The 12,187-nt window shown below is 42.6% G+C and overlaps 1 protein-coding gene across 1 annotated transcript in view; it reads right to left on the bottom strand.

The window, feature by feature from the left end:
• Nucleotides 1-393: 393 nt before the first annotated feature.
• Nucleotides 394-12,187, bottom strand: part of zgc:165507 (uncharacterized protein LOC561188 homolog) — a 44,499-nt gene continuing 32,705 nt past the window's right edge. The window contains exons 6-7 of the transcript XR_004613128.1: nt 938-952; nt 394-404 (exon numbers count right to left, since the gene is read on the bottom strand). The gene's annotated coding sequence lies outside the window, so the exon portion shown is untranslated. The remainder of the gene's footprint in view (nt 405-937; nt 953-12,187) is intronic.

Here is a 12,187-nt window from a genome sequence, read left to right as displayed (position 1 = left end):
TCTGTTCCCAAAAACCTAATGCCAAGGCCATGACAGATCTCACACCTGTGGCACTCACCTCCATCCTCTGCAAAAGGAAAGGGAGCTCACCATCATGGTGGATGAGAACCTGGACCCGCTCCAGTTTGCCGGCGGGGGAAACGGGGAGTCAACGATGCCAGGCTAATGACACTTCAAATTTCCAAAGTCATGTCAGGATTTTATTCATGGCCCTTATCATTTACTTTTAATACAGTGAGCACAAACACACATGTATATGCCCTGCACATCAACACACCACTGGTTTTATGGATTTCTTTTAAAAAAGGAAGGACAACATGTCAGAGTAAACAGATTAAAACCCCGAAACATTGTTTAAATACTGGGGTCCCTCAGGGCTATGTCTTGTCACTTATCTTCTATACCTACACTTAGGAAATAACCTGCAATAACAATCGACTGTCACTTCCTGAATACGCTGATGACATGGCCCTCTGGCTCCAGTCGGGCTTTGTGGTGGGGGGGCACCAGTCACTCCACATCGCCTCTCTGGACCCCACAGGTGAGTAGGGGGATTCTTACCCAATGTTACCAAGGACTGCATTTCCTTTGGTTCAAATGTCAGACAGGACATTTTAACAGCCATATACTGGTCACTCATTAGCCAACACCGTGTGCTGGTAAAACTTCCCCAGAGAAAAGTACGAAAACGGTGACGGGAATCTTCAAGCACTCAACCAAAGTCTCCAACTCCGCGAACCCAACTCTCACCTTTACAGTCACGCAGTAAAAAGAAAGAGTCTCCGTCACTGAGGACCCTTCACACTCTGTTTACCGCTCCCTCCAGGTACTCCCATCAGGCAGATGCTTCAAAGCACCTCTGGCCAAAAAGACCTGACAAAAACGCTTTCATTCCCATTGCAATATCAAACTCAAACAAGGTCAAATCCACTGTCACTGCTTTTTAATGCAGCTCCGCACACCTGCTCTCATTTATTTATGGAACCGTTGTGCTTTAATGCAATTTTATGTGAGCCTTTTTATGAGTGGATGTGGTTTGTGACCCCCTAAAGCGAGACAATTTTCTATCACTCTGTGAGAGACAATAAAGTTTTGAAACTTGAATCAAAAATACCACAAAGAGACTCAAAGCAGCCACAAACTGACACAAAATGGCCAAAATGAGACACAAAACCACCAAGCAGGGATCTAGAACCAACACAAGCAGATGCAGAGAAACAACAGGGACACAAAATGAACACAGAGATATATAAAGTGAAACAAAATGGCCTCAAAAAGGTGTAATATGACCACAGACACCATGGCTGTGTGGTTGGGCCTTTCACTCTGGGTGTCGCTTTATGTGCCCAAGAGCCCATTCCTTCCTCAAACATTTTCTTTGGCCTTCACATGCACCAGAGTAGCCATCATCTCGTGTGTGAAGCTTCTTGACAATTCTGAACGTATAAAACAATGTATGCCACTGCACCTTAAGGACATGCAGAGCTGCAATATTCAAATTTTTAATCATGTATAGTATTTGTTTTGATTTTACTAAATTGTAATACAGGCAAATTTTACTTATCAGTGCAGAGTCTGTTCTAAACCTGCCAGTTTGGAATGGACTGTTTTCTTGACCTGTGGTGATGCTGGCTGCAGCTTTCTTTCAGAAACTGTAAAAAGAACCTGCAGTAATTGAGCAGCCGCGGCGAGTAAAGACCGGCTGCAGGACTCAGCCCACTGCGCACTACATTCCAACATGTCGGCTATTTGAGAAGGGTGTTAATCAATCGACAATCAATCTTCACACCCAAGTTTGCCACCTTTAAAAATAAAAGCTCTATAGCTCGGCTCAAGAGGAAGTGATTCTGTGAATGTTGTTGCCATGACAGAGATCAGCACCCGCGAGCCACCAGTTGCCGGCCACAGCTGCAACTTATAAGGGGTAGAAGAAGAAGACACGTTCAACTACTGACTGCAAGGTGCTGGACACCGGTTTATTGAAAATGTATTCATATTGAAACATGTCACATGTCAAATTCGCACTAATTTGACACTGCACTTCCTCAGGCCATTAGGAATACACACGAGAAGTGTTCCACATTCAGACAGACGGATAGTTGTGGAATAAGCAGGTAGGCGATTTATTGTAGAAACAAACAATTTACAAATGTGATTTTTAATAGTTGAGTTATGTAAAATTTGTATTTGCGAATCTGCACGGAAACAAACACCACTTCTATTTTTCCCGAGTGACTGAGAATAGGCCTAGTTCACTTAATACTTATGTACAATTCAAAGCACATTCACATCCCGCTGAAAAGGAGTCATGTGTAACTGTGGTGCGTACTATTGTTTGACCACTTTTATCTGTATTAAAGAAACACTTCAATGACAATACGACTTCTACATCAAAATTACCGGACATACGCAGGGGTTTTTTTTAAACGCAGGTGAACTCACCAAAAAAGACGATTCCTTTTCCATTACCAGTAGAGGAGGTTGCCTTTCTATTTTTTTGTGCGTCATGCCGGACGTCAAGATTTCTCCGAAAACTGAGGCCCTCTCTCTCTCACTCCGCTGTCTTGCCAAATCAATGTGTTCACTCAGGTGTCACGTCAGCGGGTGTATGGGAGTTTTTTTGACCAGTGGAAAAGAGGCTTAAGTGAGGCTTTTGCCAACATACGACTCTCTGGATGCCAGTCCCTGACCCACTGCTCTGTGCACTGAAAGATCGAAATAAAACCAGAACAAAAATAATACCTGGTGTAACTGTGACATAAATGTCAATGACTTTCTTCTTCAAAGGAAACAAGGCATCTAGAATCTTATTTGTGGAGCTTTTCCCAGCTCTCAGCTTCGGCCTAGGACACAAGACAGATGCCAACTGTCCACATGGTTTATAGAGCAGTTGAAATGGTCACACTGGAGAGCTTCCTTCAAGGTCAACCAAGGATGAAGGATATGTGTGGAGCTTTTAGGGAAAAAAGAAATCCACAAAAAACATCATCGAAGCATCAAAAACACCGCCTGACTCAAACCTCAGTGCTGTGCTCTTATCAAGATGCAGAACAGCCCTTGAGCTTTATTTCAGTGAGTTAACTTGACAAAGGCCAGACGAGGAGATGCAGCCTGCACATTAGGAAATCGTTTCCATGCACTTTATTTACTTATTATGAATTCATCTTGTGGGGAATAAAGCATGGTCTTGGCAGGAAGTCGCAAACTATAGCCTGCAACACCTTGCTCAAACCTGTGAGCCGGAATAATTGTCAACATTCAAAGCACTAGCTGGTTGTTAAGTTTTTAGTTTAGCTTCATATCTTAAAAAGGAAAAAGGGAAAGCGATATCAATATCCAAACCATTCATTCACGCCACAGGGGCAGTCAGCTACCATGCTAGCCTGACCATCGGTAGCGGTTTGGGGTTGAGTGTCTCGCCCAAGGACACTTTGACATGTGGACAGGCCTCAGGTGATACATCTGGTTTGTGTTTGGTTGACACATTTTTTTGAGTTGCAAATATTAGCAACAAATTAGCCATGAATTCACAATTCAGCTTGTGGTTTTGTTTAAAGTAGGACTGCTGCAGTGGGAATTATGTGCAGACGATACAGGAGTAATTTAGTTTTGAGGTAGGTGAATGTGAGATCAATTAGTGTAAAGAGCTGGTCCTGCATAATTCCAGAAATCTGTCTGTGGCTTGCAAAACTCGAGAACAGTTCATCTTACTGGCTTCACATTTAGCTTGTATGTTGTAAAGCGGAAATGCAGCGTTGAATTTTGTGCAAACTTTAAATTAACAGTGCCCTGCAGTCAATGTGGGCGGGGCAATCTGTGGGCCGAGTCTTCTACGTCCTCGAAGTTACATGAACAGGTTTTTTCACTTTCCTTGATGAGTTAGGAGCATGATTGGCTAATCTAGAGGGACAGCGCCACTCACACACAAAATCAAACCGAGTTTGCCGACTCACACAGATGCAAGATTCTATAACCGCGGTTACGTTCATATATTTTGCTCATAAAGTTATGATCATGCTAGAAGGTCGGCTGTTATTTGGTTTTATGGCCAGACCTGAACATGATGCAACAGCATTACGATTACGTCTCCCATTTAGACAAATTTCCATTTACCCATGATGCAGTGTCACTAAATGCTTTAAGGAACAATATCATCTGAAGTTGTACTGTTGTGGTTACATCTAAGACTTACCCACGTGGATTTAATCCTTTGACGCTACAAGCAGGTTCCAGGCGAACATGTTGTTGAACAGGCACTGCACTCGTGTACATCTAATGTGAGGAAGGCTGAAATCTACCATTTCATTTAGATATAGGGTTTGTGTCAGGTGATGAAAAAAAACAGTTTGGCAGAACATTAGATTAATTCATATAACAATTTTTTTACCTTAAGGTCTGCACACTATCCATCATTTATTATAAGGAAAGATTTAGCTTCCTTCAGCCCAAACTGCTTAACAGTACATTCTTAAAAGAACTCTTGAAGCTGAATGTGGCTTTTTATTCACAAATAATAATCATTTGTTGTTTTTTTGACTTTGCGGTTGGAGCAAAATGAAAACTCACTCCATCAAAGCAGCAGCCTTTTCTTCGAAAACAACCAACAGATTGTGTGAGCAAAATACGAAGAGGCTGACTAAAACATCTCACTTCAAACGAGACACAGAATCAAACCGAAACACGAGCTACACAAGTGCAGAGTGAATTAGGATGAAGAAAAAAAGAAGATGAGAATAAACCGGGCCGCTCCTGAAATCAAAGCAGCCCTCATTTCTTCTCATTAGCTTCTCAGATTCCTGTGACAGAGCTACCTGTACATCACAGGGACCAGCAGCAGGCCGAGAATGAGTGAGACGCCAATTTGTCTTGACATGTTAAATTGTGACTCGATCAGATTACGAAACGCAGCAGCGTTAATGGACGAGCTTGAGCGTTTGTCTTTCAGCACTGAAGGCTGAACCAGATTTAGTTACCTCCTGAAGTCTGTGACCTTGCCAGTGTCCATCATGCAGTGGAATACTGACAAGTCGTTGCAAGGTTTCAGTCAAACATCAGTTGGCAACTTGCTGAGGTATCATAATCTAACCCTTGATATGCTGGTGTTTTGAAATAATACTTGACAATTTTACATCCAATAATAAGCCTTATTTTTTTTATTTCTTTTTATCCGGTCACTTAAAAATAATGCAGCGGTCAGTGACATAAGCTTATCCACACAAAATAGGTGGTGCAACTAGTCATTTCGAAGGCTCCTTAAAAAATGGGGCCTTTTTACCGCTTACCGCTGTCGTTGTCATTAGTCAACGACAGCAGTAAGGGCAGGACAAGCTTGTGATGCAAATGATCACCAAACCATCTTATTTATGTTCAGCCTTCACGTCCTCAGAAGGAGTCGGGCCTTGGATTGGGACACAGCTATAGTGACTACTCACAGGGCTAGTTGACAAGCTATAAGCTGCCATGCTAGCCATTAGCTTCCAGAGCTTCTGTTCCTTCTGTTCCATTTACTCTTTGCCTTTGACTCCTTACTTACAACTATCTTAAAACGACTATTAAACAAGATCAAGGTTAAACAAATGTTGCAACGCAGCTAATCCCTGCAGTTTGTGGGTATTCAACATACGGGGCAGAGATCACGTGATCTTCTTGACAACCCACAGGCTCCTCCTCCGGAGAAAGTGCGGAGAGTCTCTGGAGTTCAGTGCAGCTGAAGTGTGTTAAATAAAAGTCACTAAACTCCAGATTAACAACAGTCAAGCTCTGAGGAAGAGCTGATGAGTCACCATCTTTTTCCTCAACAAAACCTTTCCTATATACACAGACATCATTACGTGTTACATTTATCATGGTTTTGTCCTTCGAGTACTAATCACAGCTCAGGTTAATCGTACCCACATGGCTAATATATGCATTTGGTGTGTTACTGCCAGCTGTCCCTTTACGTCACACGTTCAGCCACCCTGTGACAGCGTTGCCCCCTGTGCCCTGTTCCAGTAGCGAGGAAATCTGTCACCTGAAGCCTGTCAAGGGCATCGTGGTCGCCTGATGCGCAACTCCACAAACCCATTCACATTTTTCCTTCACATATGCCACAAATGCAAACGTTAACAGCAACATAAATGCAGAAGATGCTGGATGCAGCGCGGCCAGTGCAAGACATAAAGTTTCTATCTCTACAAGACGATGGCTGGGACTGAATATTTCATAGTGAGGTACAACTTTACCACAAACGCTCAGAACAGAACTAATTAAGATGATTACATGTAACTTTGTTTATTTGATTGCTGCGCTGGTCCCTCGGTAAAATCAATTTTATGCTTCAAATTGAATCCCTTAATTAAGAGAGGTCATTTCTGTGTTTCAGCACCCATTACACTGCATTGATTGATGTCTGGTTTAGCGATGAGTGCAGGGAAACAGCAGCGAGGCATCGAATACTGCATGAGGAATGTAGGATGGAGCAGACAAAGCAAAATGGTAAATGTTCCGCCGGGGGTACAGTTATTAAATTATGTATCTGTGTGTGTGTGTGCTGGTGCATGTTTGTACCTGTGTGTGATTGTATTTGCACACATGCACATCATCTGACATGTTCAGTTATAATGATCTTGGCGTTGCACCTACATTTACTATTATAGATTATTTTATGAACACCAGAGATACTGCAGCAATTTAGACCTTTTAGTTTAGTCCATGTCCCATCTAACAACATGGTGGAGGCCATCTATCTACTTGATTGATTGGCATGAGCTCTGGAACAGACATTCATTGTTTAACAACTAATGTATTTTTGTATTTGAGTTTATTTGGTAATCCACTCATCGGATCAGATATATAAAGTTTGTCCCGACAACAGCACAGCATTAGCATGAATCAGCGTTGATAAATATGAGTTATTGCACAACACTTCTGTCGGAAACCAAGCAGTTGCCCCTAAATTATTCATGCGATATAATAAGAGGGTGGTTGCCACAGAGAGTGTTTGTCAATGAGAAGAGAACTGGGAGAAGATGGAGCTGAGAAGAGGGAACTCCATTGTACAAAGTGAACGTCTCTCAGTGAGACGGAAATTGGCAGTTAAGGAGTAAGGGAAGTGTGTTTCCACGTTACACACAGAGCCCGAGCCTTTTAGAGCGGAGACAGATTTTCGGAGGAAAAGCGAGACCTCGGCTTTGGCTTGCTTCAGGGAACGTGTTTCTAGTGTAATGTTATTCTGGCCCGTAGACATGTCGAGTTCTGCCACAACAAAAGGAGACTCACTCAAAGGGAGGGAGAGAGAGAGACAGCTTTCAAACAGCATATATTAAACATCCTCCTCTGCCGCGCTCACCTTCAGTGCTGCCTGTCCTTTGAGTTTGTCGCAGGTCCAGAGGCGACGGCACTAACAAGCCTCCCTGCTATGGTCTCTGGTCACACTATATTTACTACACTGTCACCACGGCTTCTGTGTAAATGCGATGCTTACAATAGCAGCAACTCCCTGCCTGAACTTTGAGTCTCTATTGAGTCACACGTTTTCAGACATTTTACAGCAGATGGCTTGAAATACTCTGGAAACAAGCGCAGCAACGAACAAGGCGGTCTGGGTCGTCCTGTCAGAACGAGAACGAAGCGAGCAGCTCAGTGACTCACAGGAATTCTACCTCAACCATTTCGTCTGAACTAAAACTCAACCGCGGGTTGTGCCAACTCAAATAATTGAACTGTGAACATGTTGTTCTTGTCTTTCTTGGAGACAGAAGACACAACAGTGATTTGGTGAGATGAGCCAAGGTTTAGATATATTTGTCTATTTGTTCTTGTTTTAGCTCCAGATAAGGACTAATGAGGATTTTTATTTTACTTCTTTTGATACCTTTTGCTGGATTTATGTTTTTATCCTAAGTTATTGTTTTATTGCTAACGTGTTATTATTAATCTGTCTTATTTCATGCCTTTGATTTTATTGCAAAGCACTTTGAGCTACATTTTATGTATAAAAAAGGTGCTGTATAGATAACATTTATTATTATTATATGTGGCTTGTGTGACTTGGTGAGATGAACTTGTTAAGTTTCTGTACAGCTCATTAACCTGGTCTCCCGAACGCAGCCGCTATTGTGAATAAATAAAACAAGCACAAGACGTCTTCTAGCTCCAGAAAACAACTTAACGCCTTCACCCTGCCAGTTCTAACTGCGGCTAAACATTTCCCACTTAGTCCATCAATTGTTATTGTGGGTGGAAATGCACGTATAGACAGCAGAGAGCATCAGTACGTCACCGCTTTCTGTTGCCTTTGCTAGTTTGGCTTTACTTGTGAAGAGGAAAGTCAGTAAATTGATCAAGTATAACTAAAGGTTGCATAAACTTTGTTCACCTCATTGAGCTTTGACAAAGCATTGCAGTTCAATTCCACTGCAGTAGAAAAAAGCATAATTGTCAATAAAAACTATTGTAACAATACTTTTTTTTCGTCATTTCGGTAGAGAGAAACAAAATGCATATACAGAGTAAATATGCAAATTATTTGTTGTTTGCTGTGGCTTTGTGCATTCTGATGACTCGTATTTTATTTGCATTTCAATGTGTTCCTACACAGAAGTTATATCCTGTGTGTGATAATGTTGTTTCTTGACTTTTAATTATGTTACAACTGACTCTGCTGTTTCTCCTTATTTATCAAAGCAGGAGAAATTCGTTTTGCTCGCGTTATTCCTTTAACCTTTTATAAGATTATACTATTCAACTCACACGGCCTCAGTGTTAGCACTGACTCCACACCCTCGCACAGGTGAATACAAAGTTTTACATTTTCCCACCTTCACTAAACTCCACCGCTGGCCTCTCTGAGCCGCGCCGAGCGGGAGCAGGTCTGCAGGGAGGCCGTGTTACCGTCAGGCAAGCTAATGGGTGGGAGACGAGAGCATCAGATCCATAAGAGGCAGAGAGGTTGAAGGAAAGAGTTGGTCCTCTTCCCAGGGAGTAAACTTGAGGAGGGGAAGTCATCGATGCTTCCTGACCTCCTGAAGGAGCACGCTCGCTCTGCCATTAGGAACCATGTTGCTACGGGAGCTGGAGGATTCGGTGCAGCAGCAGCAGCGGCAGAGAAAGCGCTCTGTCTGTGAACCCATTTGAGGAACACGCTGAAAGTGATTCATTTTATGCTCTATTGTTCTTTATATGATGAACAGAGAGGTGTTAATTACACTGAAATGGTTTCTACTGCCATTTAGAGGAAGATGATTAGTGAAGAGACACGCTGAAACTACAAAGGAAGTGTATTGATAGTACCGCCCCTCCTCGCTGTATGAGTCCCATGATGATATTTGTCCTTTTTCCCAGAGGATAAACTAAACTGACCTCCCTAAAGCTTTAGCTTTCCTCTTCTTCTCACCTCAGTATCCCAACAAAGCAGACTCACTATGGATTATTCTATAAACGCCTCAGTGTATGCAAGAAGTAAACAGGTGGAGAGTAGGTGTGTAGGTTTCGATGTGAAGTGTATGTGTGTCGTCACAAATCTGCAATTATTACCTCCACCAAAGAGTTTCTGGTTTCGTCTGCGTCTGTCTGCTAGTTAGCAGCGACACAAAAAACTACAACTACCATGAAAACTGGTGGAAGAATAATTCCTCAGACATGTTTAGCGGACTGCTATTTACGAGTGGGCGCAATTTGGTGCAGATCCAAATAAAAATCTAGATATAGTGATTTTAAATGTGGTTTCATGAGGGGACTGTTGAGAGTTAAGTTGCTCTCTTAGCGGCCTTCTACTTTTTGTTTTAAAAAATACTAACCACAAGTTCAGAATCACATGCATACAAAATAGATGTTTGCGGTTTAGTGCGACGTTTAAACACACGCTTTCCGCTGAAGCTTGATCAGTGTTGATGATTTCTCACTGGATTGAAGTGGGCGGGGCTCACTGCAAAAAGCGATGCCATGTGCAGCTGTGGCTCAGGAGGTAGAGCGGGTCATCCAGTAACCAGGCGGTCTGTGGTTTGATCTGCATGCCAAAGTTTCCTTGGGCAAGATACTGAGCCACAAATTGCTTCTGACCGCTGTGCCAATAGTGTGTGATAGAAAAAGTGCAGCATAGAGTGCTGTATGAATTTGTGTGTGAATGAGTGAATGTAGCTTTTACTGTAAAGCACTTTGAGTGGTCGATAAAATGAGAAAATAACAATATACATACATTCAGTTTACCATCTAATCTGATCAAACCACATCCACACTGTCATGACAAGATTAGTAAAGTATTTTTCAGGGGTTTTAAGTCATGCAATACTTCTAGAAATTGCAGACGCAGACATATTGTAAAACATCAAGAACAACAAGTATCCAGCTAACTCGCACAACAAAGGAAAAAAAACTGTGTCAGGAAAGTAAATATTTATAAGCCCATAAGTCCATTAGTATCTGATGCAGTTTCATTTCGCAGAGCGAAAGAAGCTCTGTGTTTGCTCTCCTCAGTCTGACTGGATGCCCAGACAGGTGACCTTTTCACCCTGCGCCGTGGCATGAAAGATGCAGCCTGCTGCTCTATGAATTCTGGGTAACCTTGCCTCGAAGACAGGCCCTCCCTAAGTATAGCCACCTGCAGTGTGATAGGTCAGGGGGCGGCCTGCTCGTCAGAGAAGACGTCTCTGTGATTAAAGCATCCCCGTGTCCTGCTGAAACCTGTGTGTTTGCATTCCAGCGAGACACGTTGGGAAATGTCAGAAGAAAATCTCCCCGAATTCATGCAACGGTCAGGAATCACTATGATGATGTGAAGTGACGTTAAGTGAAGCCGGGCAGGTTTCTGTAAGCTGAGAGAGGGAAACGAAGCGATATATAGAGAGCGCCGGAGACGTGCTGGCACCTGAGCCTGAAGTGAACTCTTCCTGCGGATTCCAAACTTCCCGCGGTGACGCTCCTGCAGGGCGGACGACCGTAATGATATGAGAGGCAGATCAGAATTCAGCTGAGGCCTGCGCGCACCTCAGCCTCCGATGTTTGTACATCTGCTTCCAATTAATATCTTGAATAATTACATTACTGCACATGCAGGGGACACATTGCGAATGGAGGTTTGTGGTTTTATGTTAAGCAGCTCAGTAATAAATTAGAGCGGAGACAGACACGGCGAGGAGTCTTGGCAGGGCAGCTGGTGAGACAGACGAGCACGAGCGGCGTCAGAGAAACTGCTGTGACTCGTGACGTATTCGCTCGGACGTCAGCAGTTCAACTGTAATTAAATACCGAAAACAAGTGCCCTGCTTCTTTTACCCGACTTTGTCAGTAAACTATCTCCGTACAGTCGGGGTGAAGGACATGATTCATGACATCAGAGTGTGACAGGAAGACAGAATCCGTTTGTTTGTTTGTGTGAGAAAAGCAATATTTCAACTAGGGATATTTATCGTTATTTATTTATTTATTTTTTCTGAATCAGGGGCCATAAAGGGGCCAATTATATGTCCACCATTAAATTCCAGATTCAGTAAGGTGCCCATTAAGTTATCCCTCATTTACTGCTAGGTCCATAGGAGTGGGGCCAGTGCCACCCAGGAGCCACCCCTATATCCACCCCTGCATCATTGTCTCCGAGTGTTAACAAACTGGACTAAATAAAGGTTAAATTGACTAAACACCACACTGTGAAGAAGCGTCTGTTGAAAAGGGAGTTATATCTGCATATATCTGCAGAGGTTGTTGAGTTTTCTGATGTTCTGATGTCAGCAGAGACGCTGCAGCTTTTTGCTTGATGTCTTTTTTTGTTTCTGGTCTTATTTGTTATGCTGTTTGCTCTCCACAGTTCCTGGTGTGTGTCCCGCCAGCTCCTGCCTGTCCTACTTTACTGTCTCCTTCAATATTATGATTGTTTTATTAAAGTGTCTGCAAGTATCCTTTTCCTTATTCTCTTTGAAAACACTGTGTCTGTTACTAAACCATCGTTGTTAATAGAAATTAACTTCAAAGAAAATAATAACTTTATTTGGGACAATTTCAACAAATGACGCCTGCAGCTTGTTTTTCTGTTGATCAGAGGAAGCTCCTACTCACACTTATTTTGACTTATTTTACTAAACTACAAAGTCACATATGCTTTAAGAAATACTTCAATATTAAGAAGAGATCACAGGGTTCACTTGTGGTGATAAACCCACGGAGAATTATCAGCTCTGCAGTTTCCCAGTGGAGAGTTTTGGTGTCTTTCCAT

The sequence above is a fragment of the Hippoglossus hippoglossus genome, chromosome 23 (genome assembly GCF_009819705.1).
Source record: "Hippoglossus hippoglossus isolate fHipHip1 chromosome 23, fHipHip1.pri, whole genome shotgun sequence".
Lineage (NCBI taxonomy): Eukaryota > Metazoa > Chordata > Actinopteri > Pleuronectiformes > Pleuronectidae > Hippoglossus > Hippoglossus hippoglossus.
The sequence above is the reverse complement of the archived record's forward strand: the minus strand, read 5'-3'. Positions and strand labels throughout refer to the sequence as shown.